The 24,146-nt window shown below is 36.7% G+C and overlaps 1 protein-coding gene and 1 pseudogene across 2 annotated transcripts in view; one reads left to right on the top strand and one right to left on the bottom strand.

The window, feature by feature from the left end:
• PCDHAC1 (protocadherin alpha subfamily C, 1) overlaps window positions 1-24,146 on the bottom strand; it is a 98,930-nt gene that overhangs the window by 63,873 nt on the left and 10,911 nt on the right. The gene's annotated exons all lie outside the window — the stretch shown is intronic.
• LOC105853897 lies at window positions 596-22,333 on the top strand (annotated as a pseudogene).

Below are 24,146 nucleotides of genomic sequence, written 5' to 3'. Positions count from 1 at the left end.
AGGAATTATGACCCTACAGTGGAGAAAAGTGAGCCATGTCAGTAAAGGTGCTGGCAACCATGGATAGCCACATGCAAAAATAAATAAATAAATAAATAAAGCAAGAACCATATTTAACACCATACATGAAAACTCACTCAAAATAGATGAAAGAGTTGGACATAAGAACCTAAACCATAAAGTATTTAAAAGACAACATAGGGGACACAGGACATCTTCCACAAAGATGTGTTTGCTGATATTCTCCAGCAGAAGGAAAACAAAAGCTAAAATAAACAATGGGACTACATCAAACTTAGAAGCTTTTGTATGTCAAAAGAAAAGATCACCAAAACAAAAAGGCAACCTACAAAATGGGGAAAAAATTTTTTGCATAGCATACATTTGATAAGGTGTTAATCTCCAAAATTTACAAAGTACTTACACAATCCAGTAACAAAAAAACAAATGACCCAATTAACAAATAGGCAAAGGACCTAAATAGACACTTCTCTAGAGATTCAGATGGCCTATAATATGAAAAAATGTGCAACATCACTATTATAAGGAAAACGCAAGTCAAACCACGCTGAAATACCACTGCACTACTGTGATTATGGCCCAGGTAAAAAAGAATGGAATTAGCAAATGCTGGTGAGGTTGCCATGAAAAAGGAACTCTCCTCCAGCAGTGATGGGAATGCAAGCTGGTTCAGCCTCTGTGGAAATGGTCTGGAGACATCTCAAGAAAATAAAAATGGAAATCCCGCTTGACTCAGCAATACCTATTGGCTTCTACTCACAGCAGCTTTTAAAGGCTGCTCGTTCACCTAGAGCTCATACTATCTCTCAACTATAGAAAAAATTAAAATCTTGGTTCAACTTCTGCCTGTTTTGTTTCCATAATATTAAACATCACACTTTAGCCAGGCAGAATTTACAGTCTATGTAAGACTAGATAAATTTCAAAGTAAATTAAATTTTGCCTGAGGGAAGTTGTAAAGCAATAATTCTTGATATTATATGTCTCATATGATCCATTTCAAACCGCAGAGAATTACATCGTTAAGTGTCACTGTCCCAAGAGACAAACAGTTGCAAACAGCTATAATGCTGCATCTTTAAGTTGCAGCAAGCCTATGACGTCTCAAACAAAACTTGCATTTTCTGTACACATTCCCGTCAAATGACTTCCTTTAATCACTCCTCTTACAAACTGGTCTTCTGTCTCCTCTCGTTTGACCTAGATCAGCTACCAGACCCAGAGAAGAGTGAAATGGCTTGTGATTCTCTCTGTTCTCCTATCTTTAGAAAGGAATCTGCAGTGGGAGAAACTTCTCCATCTGGGATTGCTGCAGCAGTGAGGTGGAGGACTCCTTCTCTGACAATCATCTTGAAGGTGTCAATCCCAAGGAGGAGGTGGGCAACTTCCACTTCTCTTTTCACCATCTGACAGTTCCATCTCACATGGCAATCACACTGTTTTCTCCCATCAAGCCCTCAAACAGCATCAGCTACACCTCAGGGATCTTCAAATTCAACAAAAGCAAAGCCAAGCGGCTTTCCAGCAAGACAATCTAAAGCTCAATTCCAATTCAGTCTCGTTACCATTGTTTTCAATATAACCTACACAAACTTTACAGTCTAGGGGATAGGAGTCACAATGCATTTTTCCTAAAGGACCTTCTTGCCTATTTCTGTAGATGCTTCCACAGACCAGAGTCCAAGAAATGGCAACAGTTAAGTCTTTAATCCATTTGAATTTTGTGTGTGTGTATGTGTGTGTGTGGTTAGATATTCTCCTGTCCCCACTGTAGGGTCATGGCTCCTTTATCGTGAATTAAGTATTGCTATATATGTAAATTTATATCTGGGTTTTCAGTTCTATTCCATGGATCCATGTGTCTGCCTGTTTTTATTTTAACTATATTTATTTTAACTACTGTTGCTTTGCAGCATATCCAGGCAACATAATGAGCATGAACCCTTTATAATGAATTAATTATTATTGATACATTCAGATTTATTTATTTTTAACATATTTTTTAAGAATATAAGTTTATTTTTATATCATTTTGTGCCTTTTTCCATCTCAGTTGTAATCCCCATGGGCTTCCCATCACCAAATTACCCATGTGCCATCACCACAGTCCACCCCATTTTGATCCCATTCCCCACACCACCCCCGTAAAATGTCTCTGGCATATAGTTGTCATTATTACTGTTGTTTTCTTCCCTGGTCCTTTATATTCCTGCTATGAGTGAAACCATCCAGCATTTTTCCTTTTTTTTCTGGCTTATTTCACTAAGCATAATCCCTTCCAGCTCCATCCATGTTGCTGCAAAAGCCATGTGTTTATCTTTTTGATTGCTGAGTAATATTCCATTGTGTATATGTACCACATCTTTTTAATCTAGTCATCTACTTTTGGGCATTTGGGCTGTTTCCATGTCTTTCCAATTGGAAATAAAGCAGCAAAAAAAAATGGGGGTGCAGGTGTCTTTTGGGTAGATACCTAGGAGTGGGATTGCTGGATCATATGGAAACTCCATTTTTAGCAGTTTGAGAAACCTCGTTTTCCACAGTGGCTGTATTAGTTTGCATTCCCACCAGAAAAGCAGGAGAGTTCCTTTTTCTCTAGATCCTCACCAACATTTGTTGTTGCTAGTTGTTTTAAGATGTGCCATTCTCACTGGTATGAGATGGCACCTCATTGTGGTTTGAATTTGCATCTCCCTTATTACAAGTGATGTTGAACATTTTTTTATATGCTTGTTGCTATCCTTTCAGATTTATTTTTGAGCTTTTAATCCTGTTCCACTGATCCATTTATTGTCTATTTATTCCAATACCATATTGTTTATGTTATTGATGTTTTGTAGTCCAGTGTAAAGACAGGTAAAGTGATACCTCTGTTCCTCTCTTTTCCTCAGGATTGATTGTTCTTTTTGAGGACTTCTACAGTTCCATATAAATTTTAATTTTTTTGTTCAATTTCTTTGAAGAATGCTGTCAAAATGTGATGGTGATTCTGTTGAATTTATGTCACTTTTGATAGAATTGTCATTTTCACCAGTGATTCACCCCTCCCATGAGTGTGAAATGTCTTCCCATCTCCTATGTCATGATATAGATCCTTTAGTAATTTCTTGTAGTTTCCTTTGTATAAGTCCTTCACCACCTTGGGTATTTAATTCCTGGGTAGTTGATTCTTTTTAAAGCATTTGTAAATGGAATTCTGGGAACTGTATTGTAAATTATTTTATTAATTTCTTTTTTGTCTTCTCATTTATTGTTCATAAAAATACAACAGCTTTTTCATGTGTGTTGATTTTTTGAGCTGCCTGCCACTTTGCTGTATTTTGTTATTGTTTCTAGTAGCTTTTGGGTGGAGTCTTTAGGCTTTTCTATATATAATATTATATAGTCTGTGAATAATGATAATTCCATTACTTTTCAGCTGGGATTCCTTTTATTTCCTATTGTTATCTGATTGCCCTAGCTAAAACCTCAAATACTAAATGAAACAGAAGTGGTGACAGTGGGCATCCCTGTCTTTGTCTTGATCTTAAGCAGAATACTTTCAGTCTTTCACCATCAATTATTATAGGGGCTGTAATTCTGTGACATATAGGCTTTATTATACTGAGGTCTAGCTCCACCTTGCTTAGCACTTTTCTCATAAACAGGTGCTAAACCTTAGCAAATGCTTTTTCTGTATCTGTTGATACTGCATGATTTTTATCTTTTCTTTTGTTGATTTAATGTATTGTATTGATTGATTGATTGATTGATTGATATACATTAAATCATCTTTGCATCCTAGGATAAATCCCAGTTAAAAATGATGTATAATCCTTGTATTATTGATTTCAATTTGCTATGTTTTCTTGAAGATTTTTACATCAATTTTCATCAGTGACATTAGTCTGTAATTTTCTTGTGCTGTGTATCTGAATTTGGTAGTAGAGTAATGACAGCCTCATAAGATATATTAGGAAGTTTTCCCTCTTTTCAGATTTTAGAGATAATTTGAGCAATTTCTTTAAAGGTTTGATAGAATTTGTTAAGTCATCTGGCCCTGGACTTTTGTTTTGGGGGAGATTTTTTATTGCTCTTTCAATTTCTATGCTTGTGATGAGTTTATTCAACTCTTTCTTCCTTGTTTAGTCTTAGTAAACTATACTGTTTACTTGCCCATTTAGGAACTTGCCCATTTCTTCAAATTACTGACTTTGTTGGAGTATAATTTTTCATAGTAATCTCTCTTTTTTTAAAGATTTTTATTTATTTATGCATACAGATTGGGGTATAGGCCACACGTGTAGGGGTGGTGAGAGGATTCACCAGAGACAGAATGGGGAGCAGAACAGGCAGATCTACTGAAATACTCTGCTGAGGGGAGCAGTGGGCAGGTCAGAAGCAGGCAGGATTGAACTCATACGGAAGTGGCTTTAGCTTCTTAGTGCTGTGTTTTAACCCGCTGTGCCACCAGAGAGGGCCATAGTAATTTCTTTAAAAAAAAAATAAAAAAGATTTGTACATGCTTACAGGAACTGAGGTACAGGCCAGAGCTGTGGGGCTAGGGGTGAGAGGATTCACCAGAAACAGATTGGGGAGCAGAACAGGAGGATTGGCTGAAATACACTGCTGAGAGGAGCAGAGAGCAAGACAGGAGAGGTCTGCTGCACCATATGGGTCACCTCCCTGATCCAGGATTTAACTCATGCTGCAGTGGCTGTGGATAGCTTCCCAGTTATGCCTGTTATGCCACAGGGAGGGCCTTTTCTAGTAATTTCTTATGACCCTTTGTATTTTTATGTCACCTGTGGCAAATTTCTCCTCTTTTGTGTCTGATCCTGTTTATTAATGTTTTTGTTAGTCTAGCCTCAGGCTTGTGGATGTTGTTAGTTCTTACTTTCATTCAGTGATCGTTTTGGCCTTTATTTTCACTTTTTCTATTACTGCCTCCCTTCAACTAATATTAGGTCTGGGTTACTCCTCTATATCAAGATTTTTTTTTTAAGATTTATTTATTTGTGCATACAGAACTGGGGTACAGGCCAGAGGCTCAGGGGTGGCGAGAGGCTTCACCAGAGACAGAGTGGGGAACAGAACAGGCAGATCGACGAAGTACACTGCCGAGAGGAGCAGTGGGCGGGTCAGGAGAGGTCTGCCACACCATGTGGTCACCTCCGGGGCAGGCAGGAATCGAACTCATGCAGAAGTGGCTTTAGTTTCTCAGTGCTGTGCTTTAACCAGCTGCGCCACCAAGGAGGGCCCCTCAAGATGTTTTTTTATGTTATATTAAGTTACTTGTGATTTTTCTTGCTCCTTAAAGTAGGTCTCGGATTTTTAACTACATTGTGTGCTTAGATTAGGTACATGTAAATGTTAAGTAATACTGCTTAATATAAAACCAGATCATCAGATTCTAGATCTGGCTCTATGATTCATTACATATTTTTGGGGACATTGCTTAATTTCTCTAAACTTTGCCTTTGTAAGATAAGGAAGACATAGTAGTTATTACAAGCAGTTGATGCTATACATTTGCTTCTGATTTCTCTTTTTCATATCATAAGCAAAGAAAGCATATTCTACCCGAATGGTAGGATAGAGATGGAAAAATCTAGTCTGAGTCAATTCATATGGCATCTCCGAACAAATGGTCTCAAAGATCTTAACATTATTTAATCTAATGAATCTACAATATAAAGTTGATTGATGCCAACATCAGTTTTTCAGTGCTGACTGGAAAAAATACATACACAAATCCCCCCCCAGTCTATGAACACCTTAATAGTCACTGTGACTTTTCTTTACCTAACCTATTGAGTAATTCTTTACCTAACCTATTGAGTAATTCTCTAATGAATTTAGTGAATCAAAGACAATAGTGTGGACACTTCCATGAAATTTAATGAAGATCTAAAACTGAAACATAGAATGGCCCAATTACTTACTAGAAATACAGAGCTGATTTCAAGCAAAGCTAAGTAAAATCCCACTTTCTTTCTATCCAGTCCAATGTTACATGTATTGTCACAGAGTTATGACTGTAGGATATTCAATATCCTTTATAATTAAAATTTCATCATAGCTTCCTATGATTGGTTTTCTGCAGGACTTTAAAATTAGACTAGTATTCCTTTCATCCAATTATCAGAAGCTCATTTAAAATCTCAACTGTATATGAAATATTTATTGGTTCATAAATCAATGTGTACATAAAATACAATATATCAGATAGCTGTACCTTCAAGAATATGTGGATTAGCAATCCATAAACTAGCAGGAATTGAGGAATAGAGGGGATTTTCAAATTACAAAGTCATTGATTCCAAGATCAACAACAATGCGTTAGGAAGTAGCAACAGCCCTGATAAAGTCAGAATGAATTTCTTAGGTATAAATGAATGTTATAACCCTGCATGGGAGTGTCAACTTTAATTCTGAGAAGTTGGCAATCATGGGTTGAAAGCAGGCATAGAAAATTAAATTATCATTGATAATTATCTATTCTTGTCATATATTCATATAGCATCTCTGAACAAATAGTCTCAAAGACCTTAATCTAATAAATCTACAACTTAAAATTGATTGATGAAAGCATCAGTTTTTCAGTGCTGACTAGGTAAAAATACATACACAACTCTCCTCCCCCAATCAACGAATGACTTAATAATCAGTTTGTGACTTTTCTTTACTTAACCTACTGGGTAATTTCTCTAATAAATTTAGTAAATTAAAAACAGTAGGGTGGAAACTTCAATGAAATTTAACGAAGAAAAAAAGAATCACTGAGGGATTCAGTGGTGTTACAACAGGAAACCAACTTGGAAAGACAGGAAGCACGTGACCATATTCTTCTCCATAACGATTTTAACTCTTATTAAGTGTTGGACTAAGGAAGTTACACTTACACCAAAAATCATCCATCATTCACTTAGTATGTGGTATGTGCCAGTCCCAGAGATAAGTATATCTCATATATGCATATATCACAATTTAATTCTCATTAAAGAGCTATTTTAACATGCATCAGTGTTAACAGGTCAACTCTAAGAAAGAATGGAGTAAATGCTGTAGGCAGGCAGGAGCTTTTCTGGTCCACCCCCAAAGCCTCTTAGTCATCACTGATCTTGATGATGGAAAAGTGAGACTGTCCAGATGCACACAATTCCGTTGTTACCGACCTACATGCGTTAAGTATACATGAGAACTTCCCCGTAAGGTGGGCCACTCACCTAGGAAAAGTGTGCTTGGAAAGACTTAAGTGATTTTCAAGCTTCACATTACTAAAACACAGTGTTTACCAGACATAATTAATTTAGAACCTAACCCTTACATAATATGTGACTGATCTGTATATATGTTTATTTTTAATTTACATCTGTGTGTTTTTAAATTTTTAAATCTCAGGATTTATTTTGTCAGCATTTTATTTGCAGATTTAAGTCAGAATCAAATGACCTTACTAATTCCTATTAGAAAGAAAACGTCCACTTTCTGATGCTAGGGAACTTTCTGTTCACTCAACATTTATTGAGCATTAACTATGTGATAAGGCCTAAAATAAACACTCAGCTTCTATAGCATTTTCCTGGTACCTCTAATGTGAGTCTTTAATTTATCTATTATATTTTATTAAGTTATATTTTAATTTATATATTCTTAGTTATATTTTATTATATATTATTACTAGTTAGGTGTGTACATATCTCATCTGCGTAACATGCTTAAGGACAGTATTCATTCATTCATGGTACAAATATTGATTAAATGAATATTATGTATACCAGACATGCTGCTGGTTACAGGAGACATTTTGGCAAAAGAAACAGACAGATGATATTGGTCATCATGGAATAATGCCATGAGGGAGGTGGATGATATATGTGTGAACAAGTGGCTGAGGTAGGCTGAGTCATAAATGTAAAAAAGAAACAATCAAGAAGCGACAATTAGGACTATCTGACAGAAATACACTTCAGTATGGACAACAGCAGAGGCCCTTGAAGAAGTGACATTCCAGTGGACCCTGAAAGATGAAAGGAGGTGACCACAAAGGCAGGCACACGCCCCAGTGCGGAGCAGTCCCTGCTGAAGGCACAGCAAGTGACCCATGCTACTGTAGGAAAGTCAGGCAGATTAGGAAGATAGCCAGTGCTGTGGATATTTAAAAGGGAAGGGGAAAGAGCCAAAAGAAAGGTGAGAAACAAGCAGAGGCTGGCTCTGGTTCTCCCAAATGTTGCCATTAAGAGTTCAGATTTTGGCAGAGCAGCGTGAAAAAAAAAAAAAAAGATTTTGGGGCCTCCCTGGTGGCTCAGCGGGTTAAAGCGAGCTGCAGCCTCATCAGTGCAAGTTTGATCCCCAGTTCCCTGGGGCCCTCAGCAGTAAACTTCATCAGTCTGCCTGTTCTGCTCCCCCTTCTATCTCTGGTGAGTCCTGTCACTGTCCCTGTGCCTCTGGCCCTGTATCCCAGTTCTGTGTGAATAAATAAATAAACCTTTAAAAATAAAAGAGTTCAGATTTGATTCCACTTATTCCAGGGTAAGCCACTGTAGGTTTTAAACAAGAGATTTGAGAGGATTATACTTTACCCATAATTTCTATGTGGAAAATGGACTATGAAAAGCAGAGGTCAGATGGGCTGTAGGAATGTTTCAAGACTGTCGCATCCAATCAGGGCAGAGAAAATGGGGTGTGAATCAAGGTAGAGGTTGTCAGTCGAAGATGGAAACATGGAAAGCAGCAGTTCTAAGCCAGACTAGTGAGGAGGAACAACAAGGTCCCCTAGGCAGAGGGAATGTCCCCTAGACGCACCAGTTTCTATTATGAAGACCTAGGAGACAGTAGTATCAATTCCTAAAGACTATGAGAAGTGATGTAAACAGATCTGGAAAAAAAGGATTCTGTTTTAGACACATGTGAAGTGCCTGTTTCCAGAACACCCACTGGAAATGTTAGGTAGCCAGAGAAGCAAGGTAAGCACTCAGCAGAAAGGCTGAGCTGACGAATAGAAAATGCTAGTGAATACATATTTCCTAAGTGAATCAGATGCTGGGCAAAGCTGCGGCTGCTATCCTTTATCCCGAAATGCTCCCCCTGTACCGGCCTCACACACCTTTTCGACTTCAGCAAAATTCCTATTTCTTATAAGTAATTCAAGAATTAGTTCAACACTTGTACAGGGTCCCAGATGTAACTAGGAGGGAACAAACATCTGGAGAACATTAGTCAGTAAAAGTATGTTTGTTGGGCCTCCCTGGTGGCGCAGGGGTTAACTCTCAGCACTCTGAAGCTGTCCGCAGCCACTTCACCAGGAGTTTGATACCCAGCAGGGAGCTGACCCACATGGCACAGCTGACCTCTCCTGTCTCACCTGCTGCTCCCCTCAGCAGTGTATTTCAGTAGGTCCACTTGTTCTACTTCTCACTCTGTCTCTGGTGAATCCTCTCACCCCTGAACCTCTGGACTGTACCCCAGTTCTTGCATGCATAAATACATAAATATTTAAAAATTTTAAAGTATGTTTATACTGGTATAAAAAAGCCTCTATTGCATACATACATGCTTTTGGAATAAGTTAATACAGTATGACTATTTTAGATTTTTAAAAGAAATTTGTTATGATTTCCTCTGTGATTCATTTTTTATTTTTTTCTTAGTCTTTATTTAGGTTCACTATTGTTAAAAATACATGCTCCTTATATAGAATTTAATTCATCCAGAATTTAAAAAGCAAAAAAAGTAAAAGTCCTTTTAAATTCCATCCCCATGTGGCCCACCTCACTGGCAGCTACTGTTCAGAAGACTGGCTCTCAATAAAGCAAGTCACACACATTGTTTTTGGTTGTCCAGTGTGTAAAGTTTTATCCAACCGCACTGCCAGTCTATGTGTACAACAGCATCCACCCAGACTTGTCCCCACGTGCATGGAAACAGTTATTGTACCAAAACATAATCACAAGTACTCACTATTGTACAACTTCGCTCTTTTACTTAGATATTGATGGATATCTTTCCATGTTGGTAGGTATAGTTCTAGTTTCTTTCTTATAAAAGGCTACACCATTGTATGGACATACAGCCATTGTATGGACATTTCATAATTTCATTTCACTTCATGACTACATACTTAGGTGCATTTCTAAAATTGAGTGCTTGCCTGTGTCTGTGTTATTCTTACAGTGCTTAAGTTAGCACTATGCAAATTTAAATTTTAGTTAGACATGTCAAAACGCTTCCCCAAATTTCTCTATTTTTTTTTAAAGATTTATTTATTTGTGCATACAGAACTGGGGTACAGGCAGAGGCTCAGGGGCGGTGAGAGGCTTCACCAGAGACAGAGTGGGGAACAGAACAGGCAGATCGACGAAGTACACTGCTGAGGGGAGCAGTGGGTGGGTCAGGAGAGGTCTGCCACACCATGTGGTTACCTCCGGGGCTGGCGGGAATCGAACTCATGCGGAAGTGGCTTTAGATTCTCAGTGCTGTGCTTTAACCCGCTGCGCCACCAGGGAGGGCCTCTCTATTACTTTTTGATACTACTCTCAGTCAATGGTAAATGAGCCAACTCATTTATTTGTGAATTATCACAAAATTCTTAGTTCATACTAAGAACTAGTGAAGAACCACAGAATGTGTTCACAGCAATACTTCCTCTAATGAAAAGGTCTTATATATTGTAATGTATTTCATATGCTTCCCATAAAACCGAAATGTTCACCGAGAAATTCAGCTCACTTCTCAGAATTTATTTCAGTTAAACTGATCATCATACTGAGTTTTTTAAATCATCTCTACCTTATATCCAGCATTTTTTCCTTTAAGAATACATATTTGTTGCTATCTAATGCCCCAAACATTCATTCAACCTTTAAGGCAAAGTTGAAGAAATTATATTAACTTTATTTCTTGGATAAATGGGGTACTTAAGCAAAAACTTATTAAAAGCTGAAGGTTGAAAGCCAACAGTGTGTCTACTAAGTAAGCTCCTAACAGACATACCTCTCCTGAGGTGATAACTGCAGCCTCTGGGCAACACTGACACCTCTTCAGAGTAAATAGAAGTGGCAGAGTTGGGGGGTCCCTCAAAGTTAGAGAAAAGGGTTTGCTTGGATGAGTTCCCTGTTCGTCTTGCTTTGGCCCACGGTTGCCTCATAGCCCCAGGGGCTCCAAATGAGGAACAAGGAGCACCAGTAGCCACCACAGCATCGCAGGGAACAGGTGCATACAGGGCACAAGTGCGTTCCTCAGAGGGCCTGAGGCAAGATGATCTGACAGTGACTGGTAAAAAGCAAAGGTGAGGGCCCTCCCTGGTGGCGCAACGGGTTAAAGCACAGCACTAAGAAGCTAAGGCCACTTCAGCATGAGTTCGATCCCCAACCCAGAGGTGACCCACATGGCACGGCAGACCTCTCCTGGCCCGCCCGCTGCTTCCCTCAGCAGTGTACTTCCTCGATCCGCCTGTTCTGCTCCCCACTCTGTCTCTGGTGAATCCTCTCACCGCTCCTGCACCTCTGGCCTATACCCCAGTTCTGTATGCATAAATAAATAAATCTTTAAAAAAAAAAGCAGATATGAAAAGGTTAAACCCCCTTTCATATGCCATTAAACTGATGTGCCTCTGAGGTATCCTACCGGACCCACAAAAATTCTGAAGTGATCTTTACAGAAGTCAAGGAACCTCCTTTTTCTCTAAGTAGAAATTCTCACTTTGGGTGTACAACAGTCAGTAAACTATGCTGTACACAGGTGTGCAGTCATCTAGGTTTGCTGGTTCTGTTTAGAGAGCACAGACAGAATGGATTTAGCATCATCCTTAAGGGCCCGAGGATCCTGGGAATGGTAAATGAGACTTTCTTCCCCTTCAAGTCACCAGCTGCACTAGCCCCAAAGGGCAGGTTAGGTCATGGACAAGAGCCTAATGCTCTCCTGGGCGGCCCCAGGCCTGTCCCTTGAAGCCTTGCCTCCAGGCATGAACCTCTCTCCTCTCTACCCATGAAAGTCCTAGCTATAAGGCTATTTCTCCTACACTGAAAACTTGTTTAGTGCAACCAGCTTTATTACTGCTCCAAGCTAAATCTCTGGAAATCTTGCTGTAGCTTCTACATCAGCACTAGCTGCTTCACCTTGCACTTTGAGATTATGGAGATGGCTTCTTTCCCTATACTTCATGATCCAACCTCGGCTGGCTTCTGACTTTTCTCTCAGCCTTCACAGATTTCAGAGTTAGGGCCTTGCTATGGGTTAGGTTTGGGCTAAGAGGATGTTGTGACTGGTTTGATCTTCTACCCAAACCTCCCAAACGCTGTCATCACAGCACTTCAGCTGTTTCGCTTTCTGATCACTGGTGCTTTCACTGGAGTAACACCTATCACTTCCTTCAAGGATTTTTCCTTTGCATTCACAACTAGCTCACTGACTCAAGAGGCCTAGCTTCTCACTATTCCCTCCTTCTTCTCATATGGCCCCCTCACTCAGTTCAGTCATTTCTATCTTTTGATTCCTAGCTTCTCACTATTCCCTTTTGATTTAAAGTGAGAGTCTTCCTTTCAACTGAGCTTGTAGCAGCCTTTGTAAGGTTATTAACTGGCCTAATTTCAGAGCTTCTGTGTCTCAAGGAGGCCTGAGCCGGGGAGACACCCAGCAAGCGGAGCAGTGAGATCACACATTTGTCAGTTAAGTTCATCATCTTGAATGTTTAGTTCACAGTGCCCCCCCAAAAACGACAGCAGTAACATCAAAGACCACTGATCACAGATCACCCAACAGATAATAATAAATGTGTCTGAACTGTTGCACAAATTATCAAAATGTGTCACATGAAGCAAGCACATGCTGTTGGAAGAGTTTGCTCGAGGCTTTATTTGTTTCAATTATTTAAAAATGCAAATCGGAGAGTTCAAAGCAAAATGCATGTCTCTCAGATCAAAAAATTCAACTGACCACTTACCTCTACCTACATGCAATTTCCAAACTAAACTCCTTATTTCCATGACCTTGACTCCACCTGTTATTTTACTATATCCCTTAGCTTAGTGACTAAGCTACCCGCCCTCTAGATCATATTAGATTTCTTTCCTAGCCTCAGTTTAAATTTTTTATAACTTCTTACCTGGCTATTTTAGAAGTAGTTTAATCTACCTTCCTCTGCTCTAGTCCTGCTAGTGGGAACTATACTAATGCTAATAATACCCTACTAACATTTGATGCTGAGCATGGAAATTCTACATCTTAAATTCTTTTAATTTTTAATGATATTTCTTCTGCACACTATTCTTAATGGTAAATTTTAGTGTTAAGGTAAAATTATAATCCATTTGAATTTTTATTGACATAGAGTCAAAATCAACCAATTTAGGGAATGCACACTTGTAATATTCCATCTAAGAATACATTATTCCACTCATATAAGATTTAATTTTTCAACAGAATTTCACACTTTTCCACATTTCCCATTAAGTCCTCCTAGGTATTTTATGTTTATTGCTCTTCTCAATAAGATCTCTCTTTGCTATTTTATCTTCTATTATTGGCAAATATAAAGACTTTAATTACATTGATGCATATCATAGACCTAGGCATACTTACATGATTTTATGGAAAATAATTCAAATAATTTTAATCAACTTACTTTGATTTCTTAAGCACATAGTTCTCCATTCTTAATGCACATAGATCTTAATGTATGCACAATTTATATAGTCAAAATTTTAAAATATGGATATAATACAAATTATAATATTCACTGCTGTTGGAGTATAGGTAGTCATCAAAATTATGCCTGTAATTTATAATATAAGGCCTATGTAGCAATATTAAGTGAGAAAAGTATGAATTAAAATATAAATGCCTTCCTAAACTGAATGTATTTTACAATAATTTTAAATTCGCTTTTCAAATAAAAGACCGTATAGTTATAAGTGATAACTTTTTTTAAAATAAGCATGAAACATTTCTAAAAGGAAAAATAGAAACAGATAATTCTGACTGTACTTGGGTGTTAGGATTACAGATGGTTCTGCCTTTCCCAAAATGTCTGCAATGATTATGTGGTATTATTTAGTGTAAATGCTATTTTTAGGCCTTTTTTCATCTTCTATCTCTTCATGATAAAAATCTAAGTTTTGCATTGAAGGATCTTCTTAATCTGATTATTTACCTCTCCAGTCTCAACTTCTACCTTGCTTGTTACTGTAAACTCTTGCCAAATCAAATGATCTTCAACTTGTCTTGTGGTTTCTCATTCCTCCGGACCTTTACTCATGGTTAGTGATCTTCCCAAAACACTCATTCTCTTTGCTAACTCCCTGCTTTCCCAATTCATCCATTAATATTCTGCCAATGAGAAATCTTAGAGGGGAAGGTTCCCCTGCCTGCCTCCCTCCATCAGAAACCATGGTGACTTGTGGCTTTTCCTCTTGAATCTGATCGTATTATAATTTATGGTCTACTTGTTTATTGTTGAGATACATTTAATATTATAAATTATATCTTATCTCTTTCCACACTTTCAGTGTCCTATGCTCACAAAAGTATGCTAAATGGACATTTTCTCCAGAAAATAAGCACAAAAATAATTACCAAATAAGAAGCAGTTAATTTTTTTCTGTTGTTTAAACTATAAGTCAAAAAGATCTATATTTAATGTGTGATACTTTAAGATATGTTTTGTTTTAATTTGAGAAACTTCTTATATTAGATAGTTTCTAACACCTATCTACCCACATGAGATATTTGTATATTCTTACATTTTTGTTGATTCTGTTGTTTCTTGTAATTTTGTTGAATAATACTGGGGTATAAAAAAATTAAAAAATGGGGCCCTCCCTGGTAGCGCAATAGGTTAAAACGCAGCACCATGAAGCTCGCCACAATCACTTCACTGCGTTTGATCCCCCACCAGGAAGGTGACCCACATGGCACAGCAGACCTCTCCTGTCTCATCCTCTGCTCTCCTCAGCAGTGTACTTCGTCGATCTGCCTGTTCTGCTCCCCAACTCTGTCTCTGGTGAGGCCTCTCGCCGCCCCTGAGCCTCTGGCCTGTACCCCAGTTCTGTGTGGATAAATAAATAAATCTTTAAAAATTTCAAACAAACAAAAATATTGGGGGAAGTCAATTACAATGCCTATCAAAATGACCTTTAGTTAGTGAACTCTCAGTAAATGCTGTCAGTGGATATGATATTTAATTATATACTCAGGATAGAAAAAGATATGAAATGTCAGCATTCAAACACAAAAGGACAAAAAAAAGTATACTAAATGGGATGGCTACAATAGACAAATATGAAAATTATTCTAGGTCATCAAGTAAAGCCACAAATACCACACTTAAGGAAGTTTAATAATCTGCATGTTTTAAGGGAAAACATGCTCTCCTCATTCAATAACTAAGGATTTTATGGTTCATCTGATTTCTGTTTTTTTTTCCTCAAAACCAATAACTATTAATAGATACTTAAATTCCCCTTTTTTTAAATTTAAGTTTGAGGAAAAGTTAAGATACTGTTGTTTTCAAAAGAAAAATAGTTGAAATATTTTAAGACATACATAAATAAGAGCATTTCCCTACTACTCAGATGCTAATCTTCTGGTGATAAAACTATATGAGAAGGAATTTCAGGTAATGGCTGCATCAATTATTCAGACAGTCATCTATAAAAGCAACCAAATATTATAGATAAAATATTAAAACATTGTCTTTAAAGCACTGAAAATCTGATAAGATAGTGGGGGAGGCTAGAACAAATTCTGGAGAAAATTTAAACTCAGAGAATTAAGCAGAATATTGAACTTGCTTTTTGATCTGAAAGCACTTGCCAACACAAACATGGACCTGAGTTCAGGTAACTTGTGGGATAAAGAAGACAAACTCGGGACCAGGATGTACATAAGATGATGAGTTGTACAGGCTTTCCAGACTACATTAATCTGGATTATAGCCACAAGGACTATACACTCCAAGTGATAGTGAACTGAAAGTAAGACCACCCATCCTCTAGCCTAATGGACGGAGGGGGAGTTTTTAACCTGGCATCAACCAAGACAGAAGAAAAGTAGGAAAGGAAAAACTCCCACTGCCCTGGGGTAGAACAGTAGACATCCTACAGGTTTTCTGTTAGGCGTATGTATTAGTCTATATAGCCAAGACCCTTGTACCTTAAACTTGGTGTGAAATGGTTTACAACTACAAGTATTCAACACTGGGAAATATAAAAATAAATAAATAAAATCTATCCTGAAAGAGGGCACTTTAGCCCAAGATCTCAGAATATCCTGACAAATATTATTTTCAAGGTAAAGACCATCACAAGTCAAAGAGAATCTGGTACACCAGGAAGAATAGATCTGTGATCAAAACTGGCTGAAGGAGCACACAGTGGAAACACAATTCCAGATTTCAGATTTTAAGATCACTACACAGTGATTTGATGTATTTAAAGAAATAAAAAAGCCAGATTGAAAATATTTCCAGGGAACAAAAGAATGATAAAAGAATGTCACAGCAGATTTGAACAATAATACTTAGAATCTTGGGAGTGAAAAACATAACCAAAATCAGAAACTCAAGGGTTTTAGTTTTAATAGCATATAGGAAACACGAGAAGACAAAATTAGTAAAATTGAAAAATGATAACGAATTACTCATAAGACTGTTACAGTGGAACCCAGAGAACAGTGAGCGTGGAACCAGAAGGAAACAAATACCAACCTAGACTTCTACATTTAAGGAAAAATATCTATCAAGAATGACATTTCAAGCAAACAAAAAGTGAAATAGTTCATAACCAAGGGAGGGTAAATATCAAGAAAGTCATTTCAAAATGTAAAAAGTTGCCACTTGGCATTAAGATATTACAAGTTTAAGTGTGATTAAGCATCAAAAAATAAAATAGCACTTTTCATTCAAACTCTAGAAATGTGACTATAAAACCGAGGTTGCCAAAGGGGGATCAGAGGGTGGGTAGAAAAGAGCGAGAATAGACAGAATGGACTAGATGAGGGGTTTATAGGTGGCTTGGTGGGGGGTATGATGAAGGAACATATACCTGAAGAGGGGAGAATGCTGTGTTTCTGAATCATACACACAATGCTACCTTAATAAAAAAAGAAGTAAAATTAGAAAAGAAAAATTTTAATGCAATTAAAAATTTTAAGTATGAAATTCAATTACTATTGTTATATAAAATTAAAATGTATAGATATTGATAATTATTAAACATAAAGAAGCAAAATATCCTTAAAACATATAAAGCAAAAAAACTGACATAAATCCAAGGAGAAATACACAATTCATGAGATACTTTTAACACTACTATTTTGATCACATAAAATAAGCTAATAAAAATAAAACATAATACAGAATATTTGAACAACACAATTAGTAAACAAGTTAACAGCCATATACAAACAAAACACCACTAGAACAATTTCAGGATAACACTGTTTCATTAACATTCAGGACATTTACAGAAATTGACCATTTGCAACCTGAAATACTATAGTAGAATAAATGCATGAATTTCACAGATAATCATCTTTCGCAAAAGTAGGTAAAACAAAAGAGCATACACTGTGTGTGTGTGTATGTAAAGAATAAGAAGAGCAAAGTTAATTAAAGGTGTTAGAAATCGAAGAGGGGACCCACGGTGGGTGAGTGGGTAGTGATAAGGGCTTCTAGTTTGTTGAGCTGTGTGCTTGTTACACAGGCGTATTCAATAGTGGACATTCATCCAACTGTGTGTTTATCATGCGTGTGCTTTTCTATATGTGTTATTCTTCAACCCCCCAAAAATTAAAGGAATGTATGCTGGATTGCAAGGTAAATTTCAACAGTTATCAAAGAATTAAAGTCAACTGGACATGATTTAAAGACAATGGAGTGTAACTAAAATTCTATACCAAAAGATGGTAGATTATTTCCAGATGTGGAACATCTTTATGTATTTAGATATTGGAAAAAAAATAACTTGTGAATAACCTGAATAACCTATGGGTCAAAAAAAAAAAAGCACAAGAGAAATTAGAAAATATATTGAAAGTTTTACAAAGAAAATACTACATCTGAAAACCTATGATGGGCTTACTGAGACTTGCTTTATAAGAGTACATATAATTTTGGTAAATGTATGTGAACATTTTAAGAGTTCATATTCTTCAGTTGTTGGTAATATTATACACATAATTTATTAGTCTTTTAGTCCTGTTATTTGAATTTTCTATATCCTTATCAATTTCCTTTTGTTTACTTGTTCTATTTCTAAACATACTATGTTAACATTCCCCATTCTGAAATAGAAAAATATCTCTATTTCTTGTAGAGTGCAGTTGTTTTTGCTTAAGATAATTAAAGACAGTGTTATTGCTTTGACAATTAAAACTCTTTTACTTTCCTGATGGATTTATCCTTTTATCATTGCACAATGTCCTTATTTATCTACAGGCTTCTTCCTTGATGTCTACTATAAATACTAGTTTTACAGCAAGCTTTCCAGTTTCTTTTTGATAATGGTATGGTACTCATGGTATATCTCTGTCTATCATCTTCTTTCAATCTATCTTCATTCTTTTAAAAAGGAAGCCTTTAATAAGTGACATTGCTAGTTTACTTTCTAGACAAATATGAACATCTTTGTTAATTGTTTAGTCTGTTTTTCTCTAACTACTGATATATTTGGATTTAAATCTAGTATCTTACGATTTGTTCTTATTTATCCCGTCTATTCTAATTTGCCTTTTTCTCTTTTTGAATTAAATATATTTTTATCCTACTCACTCCCCAATGTTATCGTACTAGTTATATGTTCTTTTTAATGCTGTAAGTAGATTACCCTAGCAGATACAATATGAGTTTTCTTCCTTTGTGCAGGATATTTTTGTTGGGTAAAAAATTTTAGATTTGCAGATGTTTTCTTTAAGTCCTTTGAAGAAGTCACTTCTTTTTGTTTTCTAGCTTCCTTTTATAAGCACTCAGTTTTCAGTTGTACTATAGTTTATTTAAAAGTCATGTGTATCCTTTATTTTCTAGCTATCAAAGATGGCTCACTGAAAAACCAATAAAATCAATTAATCTTCACAAAATATAAAAGAAGGATAAAGCATGAGTACCAATATGAGGAATATAAAAAGAAACATCACTGTTGTGTCTATAACAAGAATAAAATAAAAATAATATGCAGGCATTGTACAAAAATAGAAAATTATGTAAAATGTATATAAATATTTTTAAAGATTTAAAAAGACTAAACACCTAAAGCACAAACAACATAATCAAAAATAAATGAAGAACACATCAAACTAAAAATGTCTTCTGTCACATAATGAAAGATAACATAAATGAAAAGAGGCTAATGTTTGCATTAGGGAGATGCAAACAAAACCACAATGAGATATCATCTAGTGCCTGTTAGAAAGGTTGTCATTAAAAAGATAAGAGATATAAATGCTGGTGAGGATATAGAAAAAGGCAATTACTTGTGCACTATTGTTGGGACCAGCTACCAGACAAAGCAGCATGAAAGTTCCTCAAAAAATTAAAAATAAGGCCTCCCTGGTGGCACAAAGGATTGTCACAGCTCTGTAAAGGTATCTGAAACCACTGCAGCATGAGTTCAATCCCCAGCCAGGGAGCTGACCCACATGACACAGCAGACTTCTCCTGTCTTGCCTGCTGCTCCCCTCAGCAGTATATTTCAGTCAGTCCACCTATTCTGCTCCCCATTCTGTCTCTGGTGAATCCTCTCATCCTCTGTCCCCTGCACCTCTGGCCTGTTCCCCAGTTCTTAAATGCATAAATAAATAAAACAAATCTTTTTAAAAATCTAAATATAGAACTATCATCATCTACTTCAGCAATTTGAGGGCAACAAAAGCACTATGTTGAAGAGCTATCTGTAGACCATGTCCAAGGCAACATTAACGAGGGCCAAGCCATGAAACAAGCCAAATGTCCAGTGACCACCATGTATATTCAGTCAAAAAAAGAAGGAAGTTCTACCATTTGTGACAACACAGATGGACCTTGAGTGTATTATGCTCAGAGAAATTAGTGACACAAAGAAAATAAATACTAAATAGCTTACTTACATGTGGAATCTTTAAAAAAGAAAGCCATAGAAAGAGAGGTCAGGTTGGCAGGGAGAGTGGGGATCTGGAAGGAGGTGGTCAAAAGATGCAAACTCTCAATTATCAGATAAATAAGTGCAGGGGATGTACTGCACAGTGCCATGAGTGTTGTAACCTGCTATGAGGTATTGAGAGAGATGCTATGAGTTTTCATCACCAGAAAAAAAACGATGTCATCTATTTGATTCAACTGATGCTAACTAAATTCATTGTGGTAATCATCTCACTACATATAAAAGTACATGTTCAGTATTATCTTGTATACTTTGAACTTGTGTGTGCTGCCACCAATTCTAAAAAAAAAATTGAAAAAGATCAATTATGAAGTTTTAAGTCCATACATTATGAAATTTAGATTACGTGCACAAATTTATAAGAAAAAAAAATAACCAAACTAATAGAAGTAGAAGACTTTTATACTTTATGACTATTACAAACACCGAGTTTATAATTTAAAACATTTTCATGAAAAGAACTCCAAGCCTCTAAGATTCTCCCTAACATTTTTGGGAGAAAAACCACTGATTTATATACTTTCCAAAGAACTTCAAAAAGAGATAATTCTTTTCAACTTACTTTATGAAGCCAACATAAGCTGGATGCCAAGCCCTGACAAAAACATTAGAAAATTGAAAATTACAAGCCGATTCTTAGCATAAACACAGATTTTTTAAGATTCTAAGAAAGTGTTAGGAAACTGTATCCAATGATACAAAGAAAGATAATAAATCAACATCCGTCTGTATTAATTCCAAGAATGCAAAATTGATTTATCATAAATAAATCAACTTAATACATGGTACGAATAAAAGAACCATTGGATCACCTCAATAAACAGAAGATTGTTGTAAATTTAACACCCATCCATAATTTAAAACTCCACTCATGAGTTAGAAAAAGTTTTAAAAAGGAAACCTTCTTAACCTGATAAATGGTCCCTGAAACAAAATCAAACAATATATTTCATGTTAGATTAAAAGTTTCCTCTCTGAGTTCAGGAATAAGACAAGACAACCCATTATCATCACTACTATTTAATAATACCATAAAAGTGACTGCCAAAAAACCATGATAGAAAGTTAAAAAAAAAAAAAGGTTACATTATTCAGAGATGACACAATAGTATATGTAAATGATCTAAAATAATATTTTTAAATGTGAGATTTTAAAATAAATTTAGCAAGAGCACTGGATACAAAGCTAATATAAAATTTAGTTTTATTTCTATATACCGATAACAAAAACCAATCATAAAATGAAATTTTTTAATTTACCATTTAAGACAGGTCTCTGTCTACAAGCCACAGACTCTGGTGCATGTTCCATACAATGGGCTTGGTAAATATGTTGAGAGTAAGGCCTACCTCAAGGAATAACAAGTGAAATTTTGAAAAAGGCAACAGGACAAATTTTGATTACTATGTTTAGATATGCGTAGCAATCCAGGATAACACTAAGTGCAACATACTCAAGTACAGGATGATAGTTCATGTAACCTGCAGAGAAATCAGATCGCTTATGCCCATATAGAAGGACAGAATAGCTTTTGTTGTTCATGCTCACGGACTCCCCAAGTGTGGTGTGACTATTGGCCTCACAAATGATGCTGCATCATTGTACACTGCTGCTGGCCTGCAGGCTTCTCAACAGGTGTGGTATGGACATGATCTATGAAGGATACGTAGAGGTAACTAGAGGTGCATACAATGTGTGCCTTCACTTGCTATCTGGATGCTGGACTTGCCGGAACTACTACTGGGAATAAACTTTTAGGAGCCCTGGAAAGAGCTGTGGATGGAGGCTTGTCTGTTCCTCACAACACCAGATGGTTCCTGGTTGAGTCAGAAAGCAAGCAACTCAATGCTTTATGCACTTAGGAAGCTCCTTGTGGGCCGGAACGCTGAGGATGATGACATGGGTTACTGTTGGAGACCAGCTCCAACTATGTGTCAGATTACTTAATGGAGATGACCATGCTCTTAAGAAACAATTCTCTCAATATATAAAGAACAACATCACTCTGGACACGGTGAAGATGTCTGAGAAAGCTCACACTGCTATGCTATACAAGAGCTGAGTCTATGAGAAGAAGCATAAGGCAAACATTAAAAAGAAGAGGTGGAAATGTCCCAAAAGGTCTCTTGCCCAAAGGAAAGATGTAGCTCAGAAGAAGACAGGTTTTCCTCGAGCTAAAGAGCTGGCTGCTGGGAGCTAATCAAACCATTTTTTTATGGAAATTTTTCACTAAAGGCAAAACAATAATAAACTTACCTACCAAGCCAAAACAATCACATCAAAATATTATATATCTAGTGAGAGTTTTGCAGTATCTCTATACACACTCTGCACACAGACACTGCAAATACACATAAACACTGAGATAAAATAATAAATAAAGCAAATGGAAGGACAGAACATGATAATGGACTAGATGTTTATGAATATTTTGTCACCACATCAATAAGCCCCTTCCTTTTATAAAGTGATTAAAACTCCAAATGAAATAGTCACAATGTTAATAGTCCCCACATTTTCTTGGATTCAATGTAACACCTATCAAAATCAGAGCAGGGTTTTGTGGGAGGTTTTTTTCGGTAGAAATTGATAAGCTGAGTCTACAACTTATATAGAAATGAAAAAAGCCAAAAATAACCAAGTTAATCTTGAAGCAGAACTAAGTGGAAGAACTTATGCAAATGTACATAAATATGAATTTAAATTTATTTAATGCAGAATGGTTAGACAAGAAAAGACAAGTAGACCAGTGAAACAGAATAGGCCTAGAAATAGATGTGAATACGCAGTCATATGGTTTATATATGATGTCATTTAAGATCTGGGATTCACTTTTTCCATTTATAAATCCACTTAGCTTTCCTGCATACACAGTGCCATTTACAAATGAAAAAAGTGAATCCCAGATCCAATATGACACCACACAAATATAGTACTTTTTCAGGTGGATTTAAGATCTCAATGTTCAAGTTAAAATCTGAAACTGATAGAAGTGTGGCATCCGCAATCAGATGTGGTTTTAAACTTTAATTAAAATTAGTAACATGACGGACCATCCCAGGTGGCACAGCGGGTTAAAGCTCAGCACTAAGAAGTTAAAATCACTTCAGCATGAGTTTGATCCCCAACCCGGAGGTGACCACATGGCGAGGCAGAGTTCTCTTGACCCGCCCACTGCCCCCCTCAGCAGTGTTCTTCATCAGTTCTGCCTGTTCTGCTCCCCACTCTGTCTCAAGAATCCTCTCACTCCCCACACCTCTGGCCTGTACCCCCAGTTCTGTATGCATAAATAAATATTTGTTTAAAAATTAGTGACATGAAAAATTCATTTCCACAGTTTCACTGGCCTCATTTCAACTGTACAATTGCCATGCCTTATATATGCAAACACAGAAAATTTCCAACATATCAGGAATTTAAACAACAAGGTCTAGAATAGAGGAACATTTATCTTTATGACTTTGAAGTAGGCTACATTTTCATTGAAAGGTTAGAGATAGGCTCTCCCTGGTGGTGCAGCAGGTTAAAGCACAGCACTGAGAAGCTTAAGCCGCTTCCGCATGAGTTCGATCCCCGCTTGCCCCGGAGGTGATCCACATGGCGCAGCAGACCCCTCCTGGCCTGCCCGCTGCTCCCCTCAGCACTGTACTTCGTCGATCTGCCGGTTCTGCTCCCCACTCTGTCTCTGATAAATCCTCTCACCCTCTGCATCTCTGGCCTGTACCCCAGTTCTGTATGAATAAATAAATAAATCTTTAAAAAAAAAGTTAGAGATAGTACTAAGAAAAAGATAATATTGAAATTGGGCTCATTAAAAATAGGAATTTCTATTACTAAAGAGACATCATTAAGAACAAGGACTATTTCTATATATTAATACAGAATAATATAGTAAAGTATCAAAGTGGAGGACAACATGTATGATTTATTTTTAAATTATTTTAGGACCCTCCCTATTGGCACAATGGTTTGGAGTGCCTCACTAGGAAACTAGCCACAGCCACTTCAGCACA

The sequence above is a fragment of the Condylura cristata genome, unplaced genomic scaffold, assembly GCF_000260355.1.
Source record: "Condylura cristata isolate star-nosed mole 26May11 unplaced genomic scaffold, ConCri1.0 scaffold00021, whole genome shotgun sequence".
Classification (NCBI taxonomy): Eukaryota; Metazoa; Chordata; class Mammalia; order Eulipotyphla; family Talpidae; genus Condylura; species Condylura cristata.
Note: the sequence above shows the minus strand (reverse complement) of the source record. Positions and strands in the feature narration are given on the sequence as shown.